Below are 24,710 nucleotides of genomic sequence, written 5' to 3' on the forward strand. Positions count from 1 at the left end.
GAGAAAGGTTTGCACCAGACAATCCATCCAGCCCCTTTCAAGTTGTAGACATTATTATTCTACTATCTCAGTAAGGATAACAGGAATGGTCAGAACTATACTACTAAGGTTACACTTTGACTTTGAGCATTCACCCGCATAAAGAGAAAAGAGAAGGGTTGCTTTGGAAAGGAGAAACAGTCACTAATGTTGAGGTGCTACTAAATGCATTGCTACTATGTTAGAGAACTCAAGTAAGAAAATGTCCCTATCTTACCCGTAGAGCAGATCTATTCTGTTACTCTCTGTGAACTGGAGATAGGCACTTGCCATCTGCCTCTACAAGGACTGAATCATGAGCCACCGTGGCTGCTGATACTCAGCAACCCCCTGAAAGAGTTCAGGGTGGAGGTGAGGAGTGAGGCACTCCATGCTTTGGGAAAACTGGCAAAACAGGTCTTCAGAGAATTAGATAATTTTATGAGATTTTATGAGCCTGATTCTTGCATCTTCTCATAACTAGAAAAGCACTAAAATCCTTCTGCTCCTCATGACTAGCAGAAGCCTTCATGAGACTAGCAGAAAACTTCTGCAAAAATGTGTGCTTGGCTGGATGTATCTCCCCCTTAACTAAAATCACATATATACTGACCTTCCCCCTACCTCTTTGCCATGGTATTTCAGAGCTATCTGAAATACTGCTTCCAAGGTTATAGTCCTCATTTTGCCCCAAATAAAGCATAACTCCCAACTTTTAAGTTGTGCATATTTTTTTAAGTCAGCATCTCCAGTTAAAGAGAGAAATTTCCAAGGACACATACGCACAAGGCTTACCTGAAAACAGAAGTGTGTTTGAGGAAGGAGTGGTGATTCTGGTAATTATGGAGATATCAATGATTACAACAGTACAGCCCTTTGAGCAAGTGGGGTGAGGCTGCAGATAATGTTAGAATATCTGAAGGAATTAGCCATGCGACATGTGTCTTTTCAGTGACTGAATCAGCCAGGCTCTTGAAGTCAACCACACCTGCCCACATCCAAAATTAGTTATGTGTCTCACCCACTTCCCAGCCCCTTGCTATCTCCTCTAGTTCTCTCTTAGTATAACCACCTATCAAGGTGGCTCTTACAGGGGTTATAAAGACCTCTTTTCCCCCTAGCTTCCACAATCCTCTGGATAAACATCAAAACTCTCAAACATAGGAGTTCCCGTTGTGGCGCAGTGGTTAACAAATCTGACTAGGAACCATGAGGTTGAGGGTTCGACCCCTGGCCTTGCTCAGTGGGTTGAGGATCTGGCATTGCTTAAGCTGTAGTGTAGGTTGCAGACGCAGCTCATATCTGGCATTGCTGTGGCTGAGGCGTAGGCCGGTGGCTACAGCTCCGATTCGACCCCTAGCCTGGGAACCTCCATGTGCCGCGGGAGCGGTCCAAGAAATAGCAAAAAAAAAAAAAAAACTCTCAAACATATTCTGGTATGTCATTGAACATCAACTATCAAGTATGCTTGACAAAATTTTTTTTACACAGCCTACATTTTCCCCCAAATGCTCACCCATATTCTCATTTGGAAATGACAATGAGGGACTCAGAAACAGATCTATTTCATATGTGCCCCACCCCATGATAAAAATGGTGCATAGGTAAAGAATGCTTGTAATTCTAAATAGAATGAGGAATCCCCTGTGTCAAGCTGAGTTTAAAAATACTATATGATGTTCAAAATAGGAAAATAAAGCTCCTTTAAGAAGTCTTCTTTCTGACAAAAAGGGAAGACAATATATTAACCTGTGACAACAGGGTCTAAATTATACTGTATAAATTGTTTCCCCCAACTAAGGATAAAAGAGAAATCCAGAGAAAGTCTTACTAAATTGAGCTTCCCAGATTTAAGAACAGAATGATCAGACTGATGCCAGGTATAGCCACTACATTTTTAAGCCTTAAGTCTACCTCAAGCCATTTGGAAACTTGAGTACAAAAATAATCATCTTTATCATCTTAACAGGTTAAGAAGGAGTTTCAAGGATCTGTGACAGTAGGCTCACAAGAGAAGTTTTCTGCAGGATCATAATGAAAAGCCATGTAGCTTAAATAAGACATAAGAATGACCAGGAAACAGAAATCCCTAAAATCCTAGCTAAAAAAACAATTAGAGTTAGCAATCATTAAAAGCTTTGATGCTAAAGCTGCAAACTCCACACTGAGCCCTAACATCTAAAGTTATCATTGGAGCAAGTTCTTACAGGAGCTCTGTAATTTCTGGGGCTGATTTCCAGCCCCTACAATTTGAATATATTCTAAATTTAGGTGGAAAGAAATTATTAGACTAGGGAGTGTGAAGGAAAAAAAAATCAGCGTTAAGTTAGTACAGATGGTGCATATTTTGGAAGCACATTAAATTTTAGGCCAGAGCAATGGATGGAGAAGTGGGCAGTGTGTCAGACGTCTAAGGCATGGGCCTTACCTTAGGTCTACAACTAACCAACTCTGAGAATCAGGTAAAGTCAACTACTGCAGGTCTCAATTTGCATATTTAGGATAAAAATACTGAGTTGTGTCCATCTTCCCTAACGTTCCTCCATTCTTAAGAATCACCTGTTTTATCACTTTAAACGAATTTCTACTAGACCGTGCTAGACCCACTGAACCATAACATCATGGGAAGAGCTGAGGACGGTCTAAGTTTGTTAGGTACCATAGGTAATTCATATCACCAGGTTTGGTGATAATTACTGCTTAAATGATATCTTATTTTCCTCTCAGTGCCAAATTTCATTTCTTTAACTCTTGCTTCAAATAATAGTTTCTCACAGCCTAAAGACATAAATGTGGAGGAGTACCCTTAAAATCAACCACTAACTACACAGTTTATTTAAATGCAGTTATCAGTCTTAAAAATGATAGATGTGGTTTCAAGCATTATCCTGTCTAAAGAATACTAAATGAGTTTTATCGATTTCAAAATTTATCCTAACTAGAAAAAAAGAAAATTACAGGTATTGAATTTTATGGAAATTATGTACTTGTAATGCATACAAGTACATCGATTCTATTTCAGGGAAAGAAGACTACACAGATAACAAGAAAAATATTATTACTTATAAACAAATTATCTTCAGAATATAATTAATTTTTCATTTATTTTTTCCGCTAGTATTTAACATACCTATCACATGAGAATGAAAACTATCATCTAGACAGTATTCTATCATCCTTATTTTATAAAAGCATAAACTGAAGCCAGAATTGAATAACCCATTTATCCATGGTTAAATATTATCATCAGTGGTACAGGAAAAATTAGATTTCCATTTCCTTAATTTCCAGCTCAATATTTCTTTCCACATAATTCCATTTTATCAAAGTATAATAATTATCTCAATTGTATATACACTTGTAAATTTCTGAAAAAAAATTTTAATTTTGTTCCTTGGAGAGTAATAAGAGGAGGCAATTTAATGATAAAAACCTTTAATTGTCTAGAGTAGAATCTCCAGAACATTAGCTCTACCAACCAACAATATTAGTAGAATCATTTAAAATTTCACATCTCAAAAATTTCTGCAGGAGAAGCCAATCTGATAAATATTTATGTCTCTATCCTTAATAAATTCTTCTTGTAGCTTGTTGGATAAAGCTGCACATCCATAGTCTGACACTTCTACAGTATCTATTTGATTCAGGGAAACAGAACACATTTCCCAGGAGACGATTTGCAATTTTCAAAATAGAGGACGTTTCTAAGTAGAAGTATCTGTTGATTGTGTGTGTGTGTTTTACAGTAATAATTGCCTTTTGTGTTTAACACCACAAGATGTGTAATACTGAAATATGAGCTTGATTTTAGCCAATCAAATATTTTAGAGGGCATTGGGCATTTTATGGCTTCATACTTTCATACTGTGAAGATACTAGTTCCTGATTATAATTAGAAAACCAGTAGATCATGGACTATATACAATTAGTTACATTTTTCATTGAAAAAGGTATGCTAATCAATGTGTGTGCATGAGTATTGTTGTTGTTATTAGGAGACAATTTCTCCAAGGATCTGTCCTATTTTTTACATATATTGTGACCACAGATACTGACAGCTTTAGTTTCAGACTATTTTTTAAAGTATGTGTACACAGCAAATAGCCTTGAGGAGAAGGATAATGTCACCATCTGGGGCAAGGGCTGTACAGGTTGGCTTTCAGCCCCTTATATAAGGTTTAATGTCCCTCTCCTGTTATACAACTCCTCAGGTGTGCCAGCATCACATGGCCCCTACTGTGTTGCACTATGGGAACTGAGGCTCCAGAAACCAGTACAACTGATGATGTTCTGGCAATAGACACTACTGTAAATGAGAAATGTCTGACCAAAGGGTCTCATGTCTTTTGCCAGTATCTATAAAAAGATCTCAGACTAACACATTAGCTAGCACATAGCATAGTATCTGAGACCCTTAACTGTTCCTGACATAGGTATCTATTACTCACGTCTGAGCTTTCTGATAGTTCTTGCTACAATGACTTAATATAATTCCCTTTAGAAGTGTTTGTCTTTCAACTCTATTTAAATACTAAGAAATCGTGATGGATCTTTTTATGACTGGCCATTTCAGTTAAAAAACTGAACATCCCTGGGAAATGTCTTGAAAAAGTCAAAACTTTTGTTATGTGTTCTATTTATTATACCATTCCAAAATTCTCACATCTACCACTTTTTCTGCATCAAACTTCTACAAGAGAATTATTAAGTCATGGTACACAGAGTTCATCCTTTAAAGTCAAAAACAGGATGCTTTAAATGGGATGTTTATATACTCAATTCCCAAATTTCTAAGAAAGTACCAAATCTGTTAGCAGTTAGCAGTCAATTCTGAAGGCACTCATTGAGAACTCAGGGATTGATGCCATGTTCTTAATGATTGACTAACTTCAAGTAGATGTTAATGTTATGGAGCTTAAAAAGTGACCCTTCTTGTGCATGTCATACCAGATGCAGGACAGTAAATTGTCCAGCTAGTGCCTGGGTCATGCCCTTCCCAGAGAGAATTGATTATATTATCCTATTATTTCCAGCGGCAAGATGTTAACTTATGCTCAGAAAAGTCCTGCTAAGTTGCTCAAGGCCACACCCTATAGCTATAATAAAAGAACAGAATGATGGAAGGGAGGCTGAAGCAAGTTTGAGGCAAGAAATAGATGGGTCCCAGGCTGGGCAACTAGAATTTGTCCCCTGGGGACAGATACTTCAAGATAAAGATGATGGTAGAAGCAAGGAGGAGCTGAGTCCTGCTTGGATAAAAAGATAAAGAGATCACATATTTTTCATTCTTGAGGTCAAGGAGAGTTCCTGAACTACACGTGCATAGACAGGTTCCTCAGGGTTCAGTAAAGTGCAGGGGCGCCTGACCACAATATGTCCTGTCAACTTTCCAGAAACCCTTGCAATAGAATCCATCTTGGCTAAAAGATGCTCACACACAGGGGAATCAGGCCAAATGTGGACTCAAGGCCAGACAAAAGCAAGATGATAAGCCAGGGGAAACCTGGAAGAACTGCCCCCAGACACGTGATTTAACCCACCCCCAAAGTGTGTGACTCTCTTTCTCTGTCTTTCCCTCCAGAGTCCATCTGTGCTTTCCCCTCACACATCTTCTCTCTATTCTCTCAAACACTTTACTTGCCTCACTACTCTCTGTTTCTATGCCAAATATTTTCTCCAAAGTGACAAGGACTGGGGACATACATCAAGCTTGCTGGCCATTGTGGTTAGTGGTTAGGATCTAGTACTCTCACCCCACAGCCAGCCAAGAACAAGTTGAAGTTGGAAAGGTAGGCAAGGGCCAGATCATACATGGCTTTGGGAGAGATGTGAAGATGTTTTAATTCAGAGGAAGTCACTGAAGTCATTGTGAGTAGTAACAATAGAATCAGATAAGCTTCCTTGTAAAGTTGCTTCAGCTGGCGTGTGGAAAAGAAAAATAATTAATAGCTCATAGTTACTCAGTGTTTATTACATAAGGATCTGTTCTAAGTGATGTGTAAGTGTGTGCTCATTTCATCCTGATAGCATTCTATAAGCTAAGAGTTATCATTATCCCCAACACAGCTTATAAGAGACAGTGAAAATTTGGACAGAGGAAGTGTGTCTGCAGAGACCATGTGCTGAACCACATTAAATATGCTCCACTCTATTAATATTGGGGTAAGAGTAGAAGAAGGAAAATAAATCAGAAAACTATTATAGTGGTTTAATATGAGAAATACTGATATAAGGAGAAACAGCTAGAAATAAAGAGAATAAAGAAACAAAATAGATACAGGAGTAGAAGTGTAACTGAAAAGACCTTATGGGTCTTCTGCTGGACAGACCCCTCCCCCATATCCTCTGCTTTAGCTCCTCTCTTAAGTACCCAGATAACAGTGTGTGAGGAACATCTCCCGATATGTTTTACAGATGCCGAAACCTCCACCAAAAAGAAGAAATTCACTATCTGATGATCATGAGCACATAGGATTGATGTTATCAACCTGAGGATTGATAATGTTAATCCCTGGGATAAGGCCCTGTAACCAGGCCATCAACCAATAAGAGAACTGTGCGTGAGCTGAGCATAGGCCCCGGGATGCCCCTCCCTTGCCTGGCCCTGAAATGCTTTGCTGAAATCCATGGAGGAGCTCAGGCTTCTTGAGCACTTGCTGTCCTGAACTCCTTACCTGGAGCCCAAAAGTAACCCCTGCACATCCCTTCACCACAACCCAGTGGATTGACTTTACTACACCTGGGTGAGCAGATGTTAAGTTTTGGTTTGGTAACAGAATTAACAAACTTTGGTGATGGACCGAATGTGGGCAAAGGGGTAAATGACAGTGAAATATCAAGGATACTTCCCAGATTTTGAGTGTGACCACTTGGCAGGAGGAGAGACAACTTTCTGAACTGTGGGACCCTGGAAAAGAATCTGATAGGGGTTGAACAGGAGAGTAAAAAGCCCAATATTGGAAACACTGAATTTAATGTGTTATAATTTATTCAAAAAGAAATATCTGGGTCCGGTACTGAGCTCCAAGATTAGAAAAAATTAGAACAACTCAGATACATTTCACCAACAGTCAGAAATAGAATTAAAGTTTTAAAGCAGATCTTGAAAGAATAAAATGAACTACAATTTTATATTCCACACGGAGACATGGAGAATCTTAGAATTAGAAGGGGCTTCACGATTCAGCTGCTTTTTCAGCTATTCTCTTGACATGGAAATTGATTCTCCCCTCCAGTATTGAGAAAATGGCCAGAAGACACAAGGAGTCATTTAAACATTCTTAAACACACAGAGAGATTTTTACTAAGTGACTCTGCTCTCTTGAGGACTGAACCTGCTGAGAATTTCAAACTAGAGTATGGAAAAGTACTAACCCAAAAATAAGTTGCTAAGAGAGAAAATTTCTTTCAGGAAGAGCTGGAAAATAAGTGGATATATTTTTTTTTTATGTCCTACTCACTTGCTCATATTAAACCAGGCTCGAGAGATAGATCTGGAAGGAATAACTCTGTTTAAGAAATTGTACTGCCAAGAGGAACCTCATTACCTCTTGGCTTGGTGTTTGAGAAAAGTCTAATCCAATAATAAGTTTTGTGAGACACTGAACTAAAGATTGTAAATGCACTGGTCTCAGCATGTTTTTGCCAAATGCAATCTTCCACTCTGAAAAGGAGAACTCAACTGCTCATTAATGACATGCAGGTGTATGTGAAAAATTGCAATGAAGAGAAAAGCTGTCCCAAAGCTAAAAAAAATGCCTGGAACTGAATAGTAAGACTAGATGCAGGGGTTTCTATTCATTTGTTCAAGAAATACCTGCTGAGCTCTTCCTAACTTTTGCTGGACGAGGTGCTGACTGCTGTGAAGTCAACCACGGGTACTGAAAATGTTATTGTTTCAAGATTTATGCCAGATGAAAATAAGAGGAAAAGGACAAGGAATGAGAAGAAATTTTAAAAAAGGATGATGAGGAAGAAGGAATATACAAAAGAAAAGGAAGAAAACAGGTTGAGGGAGGGAAAAAAGAGAAGGAAAATGCAAGGGAAAAGGCAGCTTTTATAGCTGCCCCATACTTCAGGCTTATACTAGGTCTCATCTAGATGATTATAATAAATCCTTAAAAATAGTCTCTTGGTCTTTTTTTCAACACATACTCAAGTTTTCTTATAGCTGGCTCTCTAGAAAGTGGAGCTTACCATGAGAATTAAGGTGTTAATACTTCATCTGCGAGGTGTAAGGCTAGGAGGCAGTGACAGGGGAAAAATACAGCAGGAGTAAAGCAAGGAAAATAGGAAGCAATGCTATGCAATGCATTATTATACTGGCTACCATTTTACAGTAAACTTAAAGATATGTAGTAGATTTATGTATTTGGAAAATAGGATTTCTCCAGAAAGATTAAAATAATATATTAGAATAATATACAGGTGAAGTGGGAATAGCCTGGCTCCTCGTAAATCATGTTTTCCTTTGGTGATGTTTCATTCCTCAAGGAGCTAGGTCTCCTTGAGGTTGTCATTTGGGTCAAAATATCCAGCCCCCCAGCTGCTACTCAGGAAGCCAGATCCCATGCATAACATGGGGTTTTATCCAAGTCTGAAAGTGGACTGAGAACCACGTCCTTGTAGAGAGAGCATCAGCCAAGAGAAAGAAAAAGTGGTAAAAGAACCATGAGACGAGGCAAAGCTTGAATTCAGTTCAAGCATCTTTTATGTACCAGGTACCACACTAAGTTCTGGGGAAATAACAGTTAACAGCACAGATGAGGTCCCCAACCTCACAGAACTTGCACTGTAGCCTGGATAGCAGCACCTACAAGCAATGTAGTTACAATGTGGCGAGATAAAGTGTCTGGGAAGCAGAGCCCCTATGTCATTTCAAAGGGCTCCCAAAGGGAACAATTTCTAAGAAATAGAGGTTATCCAGGTGCTAAGTCAGAGCTAGGGAGGAAGTTCGTAAGGGTGAAGAGGAATGAGGGGGCCCTCATCATGGTGGTCGGTGGTCAGACAGAGTGTAGCTTCAAAGGCCTAGAATGTTAATGAAAATGTTCACTATTGCTGGAGCGCAGTGTTGCCTAGGGATGGAAGGGTAACACCTTAAGTCCTACCACTTCATAATGATTATAAGGCCAAAGACCATATCCTAGAATCCTACCTCTCTACCCTAAATCCACAGTCCTTACCTTCATCCACTCCATATTCATGTCTAACTTGATTACTGGTATTACTCTAAATACACCATGACTCCCCACTTGTGTCTTAACTCACATGGTTTGCTTCACCTGGATTCTTCCCCCTTCATATAAGGACCTGTCTAAAGCATGCCCTTTTAAGGCCCATGTAAAAGCTTTTCTTTTTAACAAACACACCCTATGGGGTCTTCCACAGGACAGACCCCCTCTTCCGCCTCCCACTGGTTTAGACTTTCCATCTCTAAAATTTCTATTTTTTCTTAAGGCATTCATCTCACTTTTGTAGTTATGTGTTTGTATCATCTTCCCTCTGAGACTGCTAAAGATCAAAAACTGGTAGACATAAGTAATTTGGAATCATTTGTGGTTTTCATAATCTCTTCTCTGGAGAACAGTGTGACAGGGAGTATATTTAACTCTAAAAATTATTCAAAAATCAACTACCTAGTGTATTAAGCGAATACCACTTGGCAAAGCCACCTTTTCAGTCAAAGCTGGCCTGTCTTTGCTTCTTCTCCTCTATATTCCTCCTCCATCATTCTGCATGGACCATTCCCATCACTTCTTGGTCCTCATATTTTCTGTTTTTTATAAATTCATCCCAGGTCTCTGGATCCCCTGGCCTTGGCATGGAATGCTGAAATCCAGATATGAGATCATTTTGGTTTTGTCCACAGTAAAGCAATTTATTTCTCTATGCTACCCCAAAAGCAACCAAAACATACCAAAAACAAACAAACCAAACCAAAACAAAAACCAAACACACTATCAAGATTCAGTATTTCACTTTCTCACTTGAAGTATTTTCCATTTAGAATTCCATAGCATTTGCGATTTGTTATGATGGATGTTGGCAGTTGGAAATAAAAAGAAGTCTCTCAACACGTCTTTCAGGGGCTTTACAACCTAATGAGTAACAAAGACAGTAATAGCAATGGCTAGAAATTAGGCAAACAGTGATGTGTTGTTATGGGGTATGGACTTAGTACACTTTTAGAATGAGAAGAACTGAACTGTTACTGGTAAAACTACTGGAAAAATACACACTCACATCTAGTTCTAGGTCCTTGACAATCTTACTCCTCCTGATGCCACAGGCTCTAGTGTCAATAGTACACAGTATTGAATTATCAATTTAGTTGTGCTAATTTTGAATAAGTACATAACATATAAAGTAGAATGTACATTCTTTCTTTTTAGGAGATCAAATTAAGTAGGACTCACATGATATAAAAAGGGCTCATTTTTCTACAAACTTATTCCTCCCATCCCCTCACCCCCCCAGGAATAATAATGTCTACTCAATGGTAGGCTTTCTCCTCAAATACCCTGCCTCCAAATTTTTTTCTTTTTTTTTTTTTTTGTCTTTTTAGGGCGGCACCCATGCCTAGGGAAGTTCCCAGGTTAGGAGTTGAAGTGGAGCAGTAGCCTACACCATAGCCAGAGCAACTTGGGATCCGAGCCACATCTGCAACCCACACCACAGCTCACTGCAACGTGGGATCCTTAACCCACTGAGCAAGGCCAGGGATCGAACCCATGTCCTCATGGATACTAGTCAGGTTTGTTACCACTGATCCACAATGAGAACTCCCTACCTCCATCACTTGTCAAGGGAAGCTCTCTTCTGCTCTCATTTCTGTCATGTTAATTACACCTTGAGCTAAATAAAATATTTAAACATCAAGAATAGTGTGATAATCTAACAAATGCTTAAAATAGCCACTCTTCACTATTTTCACTAAGTACAGTAATTCAATAAATATTTTCTGTATCAACTTAAGATAAATTTGTTAAACTTGATTAAAACAATCACTGAAGTTCCTGTCATTGCTCAGCAGTAAGGAACGTGGCTAGGATCCATGAAGATGAGGGTTCAATCCCTGGCCAGACTCAGTGGGTTAATGATTAGGTGTTGCCATGAGCTATGGTGCAGGTCGCAGACTCAGCTAGGATTCAGCATTACTGTGGCTTTGGCCTAGGCTGCCAGCTGCGGCTCTGATTTGACCCCTAGCCTGGGAACTTCCATATGCCACAGATTCGACCCTAAAAAGACAAAATTAAAATAAAATAAAATAAAATAAAATAAAATAAAATAAAATCTGTTCATCTGTATTTATCTATTTCTAATGTAAATTACTTTATTGTATAGCACAAAAACTTTTGCAAACAGGACTTGGCCCATTCATGAAATTCTTTTGGCATACTGACATTTATGTACTTTTTAATCCCTTGCCCCATCTTGCCCCTCTCACCACTGTTAACCACTAGTTCGTTCTCTATATCTTTGAGTATGTTTTGGTTTAATTTATCCATTTATTTTACAGATTAGACTCACATATAAGTGACATCATGCAGTATTTGGCCTTCTCTGTCTGATTCTTTTCACTAAGCATAATACCATCCATATTCATCCTGTTGCTGCAAATGGAAATTTTTCATTCTTTTTTATGGCTGAGGAATTATTCCATTGCATATATGTATATACAAAATTTTCTTTATTCACTCATATATTGATGAACATTTAGGTTGCTTCCATGTCATTGCTATTATATACAATGCACCATGAATACAGGGGTGCATGTATCTTTTCAAATTAGCATTTTTGTTTTATATAAAACAAAAATATATATATATTTTATAAACACACACACACATATATATATATGTATATATATATGTATATATATATACATATATATATACCCAGCAGTGGAATTGCTGGATTATATTTTAGTTCAATTTCTTTGAGAAACCTCCATACTATTTTCCACAGAGGCTGCACCACTTCAAGTTCCCACCAAGAGTGTGCAAGGGTTCCCTTTTCTCTATATCCTAGTCAATGTCTGTTATTTGTGGTCTTTTTGATGATGGTCATTCTGACAGGTATGATGTGATATCTCATTGTGGTTTTGAGTTGGATTTCTCTGATGTTAAGCATATTTTCACATGCCTTTTGACCATATGAATGTCTTCTTTGGAAAAAATGTCTATTCAGGTCTTCTGCCTATTTAAAAAAATCAATGCTGTGTTGTAGGAACTGTTTATATATTTTGGGTATTAACCTTTTATTAGTCATACCATTTGCAGAGATTTTTCTCCCATTCAATAGTCTTTTTGTTTTGTTGAAGGTTTCCTTTGCTGTGCAAAAGCTTTTAAGTGTAATTAGATCCCATTTGTCTATTTTTTATTCTATTTCCTTTGCCTTAGAAGACAGATGGAAAAAAATATTGCTATTATTTATGTCAAAGAATGTTCTGCCTATGTTTTCCTCTAAGAGTCTTATATTATCTTGTCTTACATTTAGATCTTTAATCCATTTCAAGTTTATTTTTGGATATGGTGTTAGAAAGTGTTCTGATTTCATTCTTTTACATGTAGCTGTCCAGTTTTCTAAGTACCACTTATTGAAGAGACTGTCCTTTCCCCACTGTATGCTCTTGCCTCCTTTGTTGTAGATTAATTTACCTTAAGTGTGTGGGTTTACCCCTGGGTTGTCAATTCTGTTCCACTGATCTATGTGTCTGTTTCTGTGCCAGTACCATACTGCTTTGATAACTATGTATTTGTGGTATACTCTGAAGTCAGGGATTGTGATTCCTCAGTTTCTCTTTTTAAGATTGCTTGGCTATTCTTTTGTGTTTCTCTGTAAATTCTTAAATTATTTTTGCTACCTCTGTGAAAAATGCCACTAGTGTTTCTCAGTTGGGATTGCAGTGAATCTATAGATTGCCATTGGGTAGGATGGTCAATTCAACAATATTGATTCTTCAAGTCCAGGAACATAGTGCATCTTTCTGTTTGTGTTCTCAAATTCTTTCATCAGCGTCTTATAGTTTTCCAAGTAAGGAGGTCTTTTACCTCCTTACTTAGGTTTATTTCTAGGTATTTTATTCTTTTTGATGCATTTGTAAATGAGACTATTTGTTTAATTTTTCTTCCTGATAGTCTGCTGTTTGTATATAGGAATGCAACTGATTTCTATATACTAATTTTGGACCCTATAACTTAATTGAATTCAGTGATGAAATCTAGAAATTTTGTGATGTTATCTTTAAGATTTTCTATATATAGTATCCTGTCACCTGCAAACAATAACAGTTTTACTTCTTCTATTCCAATATGGATTCATTTTATTTATGTTTCTTGTCTGAATGCTGTGGCTAGGACTTCAAATACTATGTTGACTAAAAGTGTTCAGAGTGGGGATATTTGTCTTGTTCCTGATCTTAGATGAAATGCTGTCAAAACATTGAGTGTAATATTACCTTTTGGCTTATCACACATGTCCCTTGTTAAATAGAAGTATGTTCCCTCTATACCCACTTTCTGGAGAGTTGTTTTTTTTTTTTATCATAAATTGATGTTTAATTTTGTCAAAGGCTTTTTCTGCATCTTATGAGATAATAACATAATTTTTATCCTTCAATTTGTAAATGTGGCTTATCACATTGATTGATTTGTGGATATTTAACCATCCTTGCATCCCTGGGATAAATCCCACTTGATCATGGCATATGATCCCTTTATTGTATTGTTGGATTAATATTGCTAATATTTTGTTAAGGATTTGTGCATCTATGTTCATCAGAGATATTGGCCCACAAGGTTTTGTGTGTGTGTGTGTGTGTATGTGGTGTTTTTGATTTTGGTATCAGGATGATGTTGATCACATAGAGTAAATTCAGAAGCATTCCTTCATCTTTAATTTTTTGGAATATTTTGAGGATAGGTTATATCATTTCTCTGTTTGGTAGAATTCACCTGTGAAGCCATCTGTTCCTGGACTTGTGTTTGGAGGGAGGTTTGTTTGTCTTTATTATTGATTCAATTTAATTACTGATAATTGGTCTGTTCATTTTTTCCGTTTCTTCCTGGCTCATTCTTAGGAGGTTTACATTTCTAGAGATGTGTCAATTTATTGTAGGTTGTCTGTTTTATTGGCATATAGAGTAAATAGGATTCTTTGTATTCCCATGGTGTTTATTGTAATTTTTCTTTTTCATTTTTAATTTTATTGATTTGTGCCCTCTCCCTTTTTGTCTTCATGAATCTGGATAAAGTCCATTGGTCTAATGTGTTTTTAAGCCCTGCATTTCCTCCGTGATTTTATGTCTGGATAATCTGTACATTGATGCTAAGAGTGATGTTAAAATCTCCTACTTTTACAGTGTTGCAGTCAATTTCTCCTGTGTGTTAATGTTTGCTTTAAGTATTTAAGTGATCCTATGTTGCACGCATATACATTTATAATTGTTACGTCTTCTTCGCTTGATCCCTTGTTCACTATGTAATGTCCTTGTTACAGCCCAGTTTTAATTTTTTTAATTTTTATTTTTTTACACTGTACAGCATGGGGACCAAGTTACACATACATGTAGATATTTCTTTTCCTCCTGTTGTTCTAGTGCAATGTAAGTATCTAGACATAGTTCTCAATGCTACATAGCAGGATCTCATTATAAATGCATTCCAAAACCAATAGTTTGCATCCAATAACCCCAAGCTCCTAATCCCTCCCAGTCCCTCCCCCTCCACCTGGGCAGCCACAAGTCTATTCTCCAAGTCAATGATTTTCTTTTCTTTGGAAAGGTTCATTTGTGTTGTATATTAGATTCCAGTTTTAAGTGATATCATACGGTATTTGTCTATCTCTTTCTGGCTTCCTTCACTCAGTATGAGACTCTCTATTTCCACCTATGTTGCTGCAAATGGCATTATGTTGTTCTTTTTTATGGCTGAGTAGTATTCCATTTTGTACATATACCACTTCTTCCTAATCCAATTGTCTGTTGATGAACATTTGGGTTGTTTCCGTGTCTTGGCTATTGTGAATAGTGCTGCAATGAGCATGTGGGTGCATGTGGCTTTTTTAAGGAAAGTATATGCCCAAGAGTGAGACTGCTGGGTCGTATGGTAGTTCTATGTATAGATTTCTAATGTAGCTCCATACTGTCCTCCATAGTGGCTGTACCAGCTTACATTTCCACCACCAGTGCAGGAGGGTATCCTTTTCTCCACAACCCCTCCAGCTTTGCATACAGCTGTCTAGGTTTCCCAGCAATGCTTACTGAATACACTTTCTTTCTCCCATTTTAAGCTCTTGCCTCCTTTGCCAAAGATTAATAAACCATAGGTGTCAGGGTTTATTTCTGGGTTCTCTATTCTGTTCCATTGGTTTGTCTGTTTGTTTTGATATCAGTACAATACTGTTTTGATGACTGTGGCTTTGTAACATTGCTTGAAGTCTGGGATAATTATGCCTCTTGCTTGGTTTTTGTTTCTCAGGATTGTTTTGGAAATTCTGGGTCTTCTGCAGTTCCATATAAATTTTTGGATTGTTTGTTATAGTTCTGTGAAAAATGTCATGGGTAATTTGATAGGGATTGCATTGAATGTGTAGATTGCTTTTGGTAGCATGGCCATTTTTATAACTTTGATTTTTCCAATCCATGAACATGGACTATCTTTCCATTTCTTTACATCTTCTTTAATTTCCTTGATTAATGTTTTATAGTTCTTGGTATATAAGTCCTTTACCTCCTTGGTCAGGTGTATTTCCAGCAATTTGATTTTCTGGGATGTAATTTTAAAAGGTGCTGTATTTTTGTATTCCTTTTCTAATATTTCATTGTTCATATACAGAAATGTGGCTGATTTCTGAATGTTAATCTTATATCCTGCTACTTCGCTGAATTTATTAATCAGTTCAAGTAGTTTTTGGCTTGAGTCCTTAGGGCTTTCTATGTATAGTATCATGTCATCTGCATAAAGTGACAGTTTTATCTCTTCTCTTCCTATTTGGATGCCTTTTATTTCTTTTGTTTTTCTAATTGCTGTGGCTAGGACTTCCAAAACTATGTTGAATAGCGGTGGTGAGAGTGGGCATCCCTCTCTCATTCCAGATTTGAGTGAGAAGTCTTTCAATTTTTTTCCATTGAGTATTATATTTGCTGTGGGTTTGTCATAAATGGTTTTGATTATGTTCAGGAATGTTCCCTCTATACCCACTTTGGCAAGAGTTTTTATCATAAATGGATGTTGGACTTTGTCAAATCCTTTTTATGCATCTATTGAGATGATCATATGATTTTTGACTTTTCTTTTGTTAATGTGGTGAATGACGTTGATTGATTTGCATATATTGAACCATCCTCGTGAACCAGGATGAACCCCACAAGGTCATGGTGTACCATCTTTTTGATATGTTGTTGGATTTGGATGGCTAAAATTTTCTTGAGAATTTTTGCATCTATAGTCATCAAAGATATTTGCCAATAGTTTTCTTTTTTGGTTGTATCTTTGTTTGGTTATGGAATTAGAGTGATGGTGGTGTCATAGAATGTCTTTGGGAGTGTTCCTGCTTCCTCAACCTTTTGAAAAAATTTATCGAGGATGGGCACCAGATCTTCTTTCTATGTTTGGTAGAATTCGCCTGTGAAGCCATCTGGTCCTGGGCTTTTATTTGTAAGGAGTGTTTTTATGACATATTCAATTTAATTTCTAGTGTTTGGTCTGTTCAGTAGGTCTATTTCTTCTTGATTCAGTTTTTGAGGGCTGTAAGATTCTAGAAAGTTGTCCATTTCTTCCAGATTGTCAAATTTGTTGGCATATAGTTGTTCATAGTATTCTCTTATTGTTTTTTGTATTTCTGCAGTATCTGTTGTGATTTCTCCTTTTTCATTTCTAATTTTGTTTATTTGGGTTCTTTCTCTCCTCTTCTTGGTGAGTCTAGCCAGGGGTTTGTAATTTTGTTTATGTTTTCAAAGAACCAGCTCTTCATTTTATTAATTTTCTCTATTGTTTTTTTGAGTCTCTATTTTATTGATTTCCTCTTTGATCTTTATAATTTCCTTCCTTCTGCTGACTTTAGGTCTTTTTTGCTCTTCTTTTTCTAATTCATTTAGGTTGTGTGTTAAGTTGTCAATTGGAGATCTTTCTTCTTTTTGAGGAAGGCCTGTATTGCTATGAATTCCCTCTGAGCACTGCTTTTGTGGCATCCCATAGATTTTCAGCAGTTATGCCTTCATTGTCATTTGTCTTGAGGTATTATTTAATTTCCTTCCTGATTTCCTCATTGACCCATTGGTTTTATAGTAGCATGTTGTTTAGTCTCCATATGTAGGTTTTTGCTCATTTCTTTTCCTGTGCTTGATTTCTAGTTTCATGCTATTGTGGTCAGAGAAGATACTTTGAATAATTTCTATGCTCCTAAATTTGTTGAGGTTAACTTTGTGCCCCAATTTGTGATCAATTCTTGAGAAAGTTCCATGCACACTTGAAAAGAATGTGTGTTCTGATTTTTTTGGATGTAGTGTCCTGAAGATGTCAATTAAGTCTAACTTTTCTATTATTTCTTTTAGGATCTCTGCTGCTTTATTGGTTTTCTTTCTAGAGAATCTGTCCATTGATGTGAGTGGGGTATTAAAGTCTCATAGTATGATTGTATTCCCATCAATTTCTCCCTTTATGTCTCTTAATACTTGTTGTATGTATCCAGGTGCTCCAATATTTGGGCATATATGTTGATGATTGTAATATCCTCTTCTTGAATGGATCCCTTAATCATTAAATAGTGTCCTTCTTTGGCTTTCTTTATGTCTTTCGTTTTAAAGTCTATTTTGTCTGATGTGATAATTGCAAATCCTGCTTTCGTGTCATGTCCATTGGCATGATATATTTTTTTCCACCCCCTTACTTTCAATCTCTATGTGTACTTTTTCCTAAGCTGTGTTTCTTGTAGGCAGCAGATTGAAGGTTTTTGTTTTTTTATCCAAACAGCCACTCTGTGTCGTTTGATTGGAGCATTCAGCCCATTGACATTTAAGGTGATAATTGATAGATGATTATTTATTGCCATTTTAAACCTCGTGTTTCAGTTGATTCTATGATTCTTCATTCTTTCTTTCTTCTTTTTTGGTTGGATGGTCTCCAATTATTCTCTGCTTGAGTGTTTTTCTTTTCATTTTTTGCAAATGTAATGTTTGGTTTTGATTTGTTCTTGCTCCGTTTTTTAAGTATGTTAACTCCTTCCTGTCTCTGTTTGCTTTAGCCTGATGGTCCTGCAGGTTCAAACACTTCATTATCATACTAAAATTAAGAAGAAAAAGAAAAAAAAGAAATTAAAAAAAAGAATCTATTTATTTCCTTACTTCCCTTGCCCACATTTTATGATTTTGATGTCTCCTTTTTTCTTTACATCTTTATTGTGTCTTAAACATGTTCATGATTACATCTGTATGCTGGCTTATTTGAGTGACTGCTCTCTGATTGTGGTTCCCTCAATTCTAGCTCTTCTACTCTTTTTTTTTTTTTTTTTTTTTGGTTTAGAGAAGCTCTTTCAGTATTTCTTTTAGAATGGGTTTTGTATTGCTGTATTCTTTTAGCTTTTGTTTGTTGAAAAAAAATTTTTATTTCCCCTTCTATTTTAAATGATATTCTTGCTGGATAGAGTATTCTACATTGCATATATTTTCCTTTCAGCACTTTAAATATCTCTTGCCATTCCCTCCTGGCCTGTAGAGTTTCTGTAGAGAAATCAGCTGATAGCCTTATGGGGGTTCCCTTATAACTGACACTTTGCTTTTCTCTTGCTGCCTTTAGGATCCTCTCTTTATGATTAACTTTTGTCATTTTTATTATAATGTGTCTTGGTGTGGGTCTATTTGGGTTCAACTTGTTTGGGGCCCTCTGTCCTTCCTGTATCTTGAAATCGGTATCCTTTAAATTTCCAGTGATAATTTCTTCAAATATATTTTCAATCCCCTTATCTTTTTCTACTCCTTCTGGAATTCCTACTATGTGTAGATTGTCCCACTTTATAGTATCCCATATTGCTTTCATGTTTTTTCATTTGGTTTTCTGTCTGATGTTCTAATTGGGTGATTTCCATTATTCTATTTTCCACATCACTAATTCATTCTTCTGCATTATTCATTCTGGGTTTTCACTGCCTTTAGCTCAGTATGTATCTCTGAAAATGAATTTTTTAGTTTTTCTTGGCTCCTCCTTATATTTTCTAGTTACTTTCTGAGGGCGTCTGCATTACTGTTCATATGTTCTCTTAATTCCTTCAGTATTTTCACTATCTCCCTTTTGAACTCAAAGTCTGTCAGACTATAGAAGTCTGTTTCATTGTTGTCTGCTTTAGGTGAGTTCTCCTGTTGGTTTTACTGGCAGTGGTTTCTCAGCTTCTTCATCTTGTTTGCTATTTTTTTTTCTTCGTGGAGGTGTACTCCCCGTGGCCAGGCAGGGTTTTCCCTGACAGTGCTGTGGAGTGTTTCCCGAGGACTGGTGGTGTTGGCCAGTCTTCTTTGAAGCAGCATGGCATTTTCTGAGGGTGGGCAGGGCTAGCAGGGTCACTCTGAAGCAAAGGAGGACTTCCCAAGTGTAGGTGGGACTGGCAGGTCTACACCATGATGGATGTAGACTTCCCATGGCCAGGCAGCACCTGCTCTGTTATTCCTGGGCTGTGGGACTCTTCCAGGGGGTGGGCAGTGGTGGGCAGATGCTCTGTGGGAGTGCCAGCACCTCCCGAGGGTGGAAGCAGCTAGTTGGGCCACTGGGAGACAAAGAGGCACTTCCCCAGGGCAGCTGGAACTGGCAGGACCACCCCACAATGGAAGCAGATTTCCTGTGGCTGGGTTGAGCTTGCTCTGGCATTTCTGGGCTGCAGGGCTCTTCCAGGGGCTAGCAGTGCTGGGCGCTGTGCTGCAGGAATGTAATACCTCCTGAGTCCTGGAGCAGCTAGCCAGGCCACTGGGATACAAAGGGGCACTTTCCCAGGGCAGCCAGAACTGGCAGGACCTCCATGCAATAGAGATAGATTTCCTGCAGCTGGGTGGAGCTTGTTCTGGTGTTTCTGGGCCATGGAGCTCTTTCAGGGGATAGGAGGTGCTGGGCAGCTGCTCCATGGAAGTGCAGCACCTCCAGAGGGCAGGAGCGGCTAGCTGGGCTGCTAGGAGACAAAGGGGCACTTCCCTAGGGCAGCCAGGACTGGCAAGCCTGCCCTGCATTGGAAGCAGATTTTGCACGGCCAGGCAGAGCTTGCTCTGGCATTTCTGGGCTGTGGGGCTCTTTCAGCGGGCTGGCAGTGCTGGGTGCTGCTCTGTGGGGGTGTAGCCCCTCCAGAGGGCAGGCAGGCCAGGGCAGGGAAAGCCCCTGAGGTGGTCGGCTTCCTGCAAGTGGTGATGCCAGCCCTCCAGGATGGCAGGCGGCCTCAGGTCAGGCACACATGTGGGGTAGGGGGAAGGGGGATACACTGGGAAGCACTGCTCACTGCTAGCTGGTGGGCAAGTGTGCTCGTTGTGGCCAAGGGTTAGGGTTAGGGTTAGGGTTAGGTTATGGTGGCCCACCCCTCCTCCTCTCCCCTCCCCAACACTGGCACCTTGTCTCTCCTGCAGGTCCAGTTCTTCTCCCAGGTTCCCTCTGTTGTGGCTTTCCATTCCCCAGCCCTTAGCATATTGCTCCTTCCACCCACTTCCTAGTCCCCCAGGCAGTCTCCACACTGCTAATCCAGCCTGCTCCCAGGGACTAACCTCCACAGCCTAGGTCTCAGTGCCCAGCCCCCACCCAAGCGTCTTGGTTTTTGGTGACTGTACCAGCAGTTCAGATGATTTGTTCAGCTCTCATTCTGCTTTTCAGATCTCGGACCTACTGCTGCGCTCTTCTTGGCATCTGGAGATCCCTCCCATTCAGTTGGTCTTTCCGTTGATTAGGTGACTTTCCAGGGTGTGGGTTCCGTTTCTGCTCCACAGTTCCCTTTCGGGAGTGCCTGTCCAGTCCAGATTCCCCTTCTCTCACTCTCCTATTTTCTCTTGTTTTACCCATTTATGTCATGAGATTCTTGCCATTATTTGAGGTTTAAGTTCTTCTGCCAGAGTTTAATTGCTGTTCTGTGTGAGTCATTTAACCTGTAGATGTGCTTTTTTGTGTGTGTGTTTGTGGGAGAGGGCAAGTGTGTCCCCCTACTCGTCCACTATCTTGCCTTCCTCCAGTTTTTAAATATCAATTAACTTCCCTATTTTCTGTGCTCCCCTCATATCAGTTCACATACCGCTACTGAATATAAACATCTCAGTTTATTTTCATATGTTATCCCTATCCCTGCTTAGAACACACTTTCCTGTAGATCCTCCAAACTCTCTTGAAGAATTATCTCCACTATGATGAGTATTCTCAGTCAACATTAAATGGTGTTTTATATATATATATATATATATATATATATATATAACTTAAAACACTACTTAAGACACGTTACCTAAAACACTATAGAATAACTGATAGTACAATTATGTTACAATTAAAATACTGTACATTAATGAGGTACCTTTATAATCCCAATGCCTATGACAGACTCCAAATTATAACTAGTATATAACAAATTATTTTTTAAAAAATTCATTATCCATATTTTCCTCACCAAACCAATATATTTAAAATCAGGACATGTTCCCTTATCATGTAGTGTCTGAATGCCAACTCTCGGCTTAGCATGATAAAGTCATAAGACTATCAAGGGCTATTCAATCTTAGAGGCATGGAATAGTCAACTAATACATTTAACAATTCAAAGCTAAAGTGTGTTCATTCTTGAAGTAGCTGTGTCCATTTAATGCCAAAGAATGAATCTAAAATGCGTGGGAAAAAATCCAGGGAAAATTCTGCCTCACTGCAACCACATTAATAACTTTGCCCAATTTTTAATTTAGTTTTTAGGTTTCTGTTTTGTGTTCTTCACCATATAAATACAGTGTATCTCTAGACCATTTCACTGCACATTTGTTGATATACCAATCCCTAGGCTACACTGTCATGAATGGAATAAAATTTTCTGTCTTTATTAGATTTTTGAAGGTGAGTCCCTTGTTTCAATGTTTTACCTTCTGAGAAATGACCCTTGAATGCGGGCTGAGTGGTTTTAATTTCACCTGAGAAAAAAACAAGAAGAAAATGGTCTCGCCAAACCCAAGCTTTTAGATTTACAGGTAAGCATCATACTTGCTGGTGCTTCTGAATTATAAAAGAGAAACACAATTCTCTCTGCAACAAAAACTGGTGCATGAACTCATAAATACTCTGCTACATTTTCATTCACAATCTATTGGCTGGGCCACTAGTAACACTTCTCGTATTGATTCTTACATCACTGTTTTGGCTGCATTGAAAACACCACCTGGACAATGGACAACAGAACCAGATAAATATGCCATAGATATTATTATAATATTCCTAAAAATACCATGAATTGAGGTCCAATGGGAAATTGGATATTAACAAGAATAATCTGGCAACAGACTACACTGAAGTCCTACTTCAGCCTCAGCATCCAGCAAGAGATTCAGAAGCCCTTGAAGAGAATTAGCATTCTCTTCTCTTTTATTTCTCATTCCTGCATCTAGAAATCCTATTGCATTTTAATTCATAAGACATCCATGTAAATGGATCTTATCTTTTTCCCTAAGATTTTGGGTCCCTCTAAAATCAGGTTCTTGGAATGCAGAGCAGCTAATTCACAGTGGATGGTGGGATTTTGTAAGGAAGAATAGTTAAGCAATTCCACTGCAGAGATTTAACAGAGTATCCTGGAGCCTAAGGAAAACTTAACCTTTTGGGAAAGTCAATTGTGACTGAGAAAAGAGTTTCCAAACTTGGTGCTATTAAAAATCCCTTCTTCTGGAGTTCCCATTGTGGCTCAGCAGGTTAAGAACCCAACACAGTGTCCATGACGATGTGAGTTAAATCCCTGTCCTTGCTCAGTGGGTTAAGGATCCAATGTTGCTGCAAACTGCAGCATAGGTCACAGATGTGGTTCAGATCTGGTGTTGCCATGGCTGTGGCATAGGCTGGTAGCTGCAGCTCCAATTCAACCCTTAACCTAGGAAGTTCCATATGCCATGGGTGCAGCTGTAAAAAAAAAAAAAAAAAAAAAAAAAAAAATCCCTCTCCCTACAAAGTCTAACATAATTTTAAAAAATAACCATAAAACAAACAAAAAAGAGATAAACGTCGCAAAAACTGAAATGCAAAAATAAAAAAGTAACCATTTTTTTCCTTTGTAACTGCATTAGCAGAAAAGGATAGAAATATTTAAAATCTGTCTTCTCAATTAAACAAACATATTCACTGGTCCCTTATAATTGTAATTCAATTTCTCTCTCTCTTTTTGGCCTGAGCCATAAAGAAATTTTCATCTTGAAAATTTTCCAGATTTGACAAGGCATATCCATAAATGATAACAGTAGTAAATGAAAGCATTTATAGGAAAGGAAAGTAATGACCAAGTAATCTTTCTGGCTTCCACACAAGAGTAAAAGCATGATGACCAAGATAAATAGTTAGCTATACCATGCCTTTAATGCAATGTGGCTGTGCTGGATTTTCCAATATTGCAATAGTTTGACTACTGTATTAAAAATCAAGAGCACCTGAGTACATGGTTGCATCAACAGCCACATGTTTGTATCTCGTCCCCACCTCTAAGCACCCCACTGAGAACTGTATTACCAGGCTTAGGCTTTCCTTTTTTTGTTTTTTGTGTTTTTTTTCTTTTCTTTTTTTTTTTTTTTTTTTTGCTTTTTAGGGCCACATTTGCAGCATACTTAAACTCCCAAAATAGTGGTCAAATAGGAGCTGCAGCTGCCAGTCTACACCACAGTCACAGCAACGCAGGATCCAAGCTGCATCTGTGAACTACGCCACAGCTAAGGGCAATGCAGGATCCCCAGCCCACTGAGCAAGGCCAGGGATTGAACCCGCATCCTCATGGATACTAATTGGATTCATTTGCACTGCGCCACAAGGGGAAATCCCAAGCTTAGGCTTTCTAAAGACTTTCTGTTTCCCTGTGAACCAACATATTAATTTGGAAGTATGCCTTGGCCTAAGATCTTTTTCTTCTTCTTTTGATGCTTGACGCATATTGTACCAGGGCTTAATTTCTAAATCTGCATATAACACCCCTTCTATTTAATATTCCTCAATATATAGCATATGAGTCCCAACTCTAGAATACCATCCTTCCACTTTCCTCCTAATTATAATCTTCTGCCCAGCAAGTTTGCACTTAGAAAGCTGGAAAGATAAAGGAAAAAGAACTTTAGAAATAGGTGATCTATAAGAAGAGCTACTTTTACTAAAGAAACTTTAGGAAGATGAAAATGTCAATAAAGATTAAATGTAGAAGCTGAAGAGTTCATAATATACCATTTCTACAAAATTCTTGTATAAGTGTTGACCCCTGAAGACCCTAGTACTAAAGGATAATAGCAAAAGGGAAGAAGGAGAAGGTGGAAGAAAAAAATCACCAAAGTCTGAAAGGATAAGCTGAAGCTTTTTATCTAAATTCAGAAAAGTAAGCACAGTCATGTTTTATCCTGGAAGAGAAAGTGCATACATGGTTATTTTCCAAAGGTTACATTAGAGGAGGAAGAAAATTGACCTCTTATTTTTTAAAATAACTCCAGCCCTATAAATGTGGTACTGTAACTTCAATTATTG

General features: G+C 38.1%; 1 protein-coding gene across 10 annotated transcripts in view; it reads right to left on the reverse strand.

The window, feature by feature from the left end:
* The window catches only part of THSD7B (thrombospondin type 1 domain containing 7B), a 960,849-nt gene that overhangs the window by 575,852 nt on the left and 360,287 nt on the right, over positions 1 to 24,710 (reverse strand). The window lies entirely within an intron of this gene.

The sequence above is a fragment of the Sus scrofa genome, chromosome 15 (assembly GCF_054392235.1).
Source record: "Sus scrofa isolate SSC_HxYL_T2T_F1_AM1 chromosome 15, Sscrofa_HxYL_maternal_Yorkshire_Landrace_v2.0, whole genome shotgun sequence".
NCBI classification, from domain to species: Eukaryota; Metazoa; Chordata; class Mammalia; order Artiodactyla; family Suidae; genus Sus; species Sus scrofa.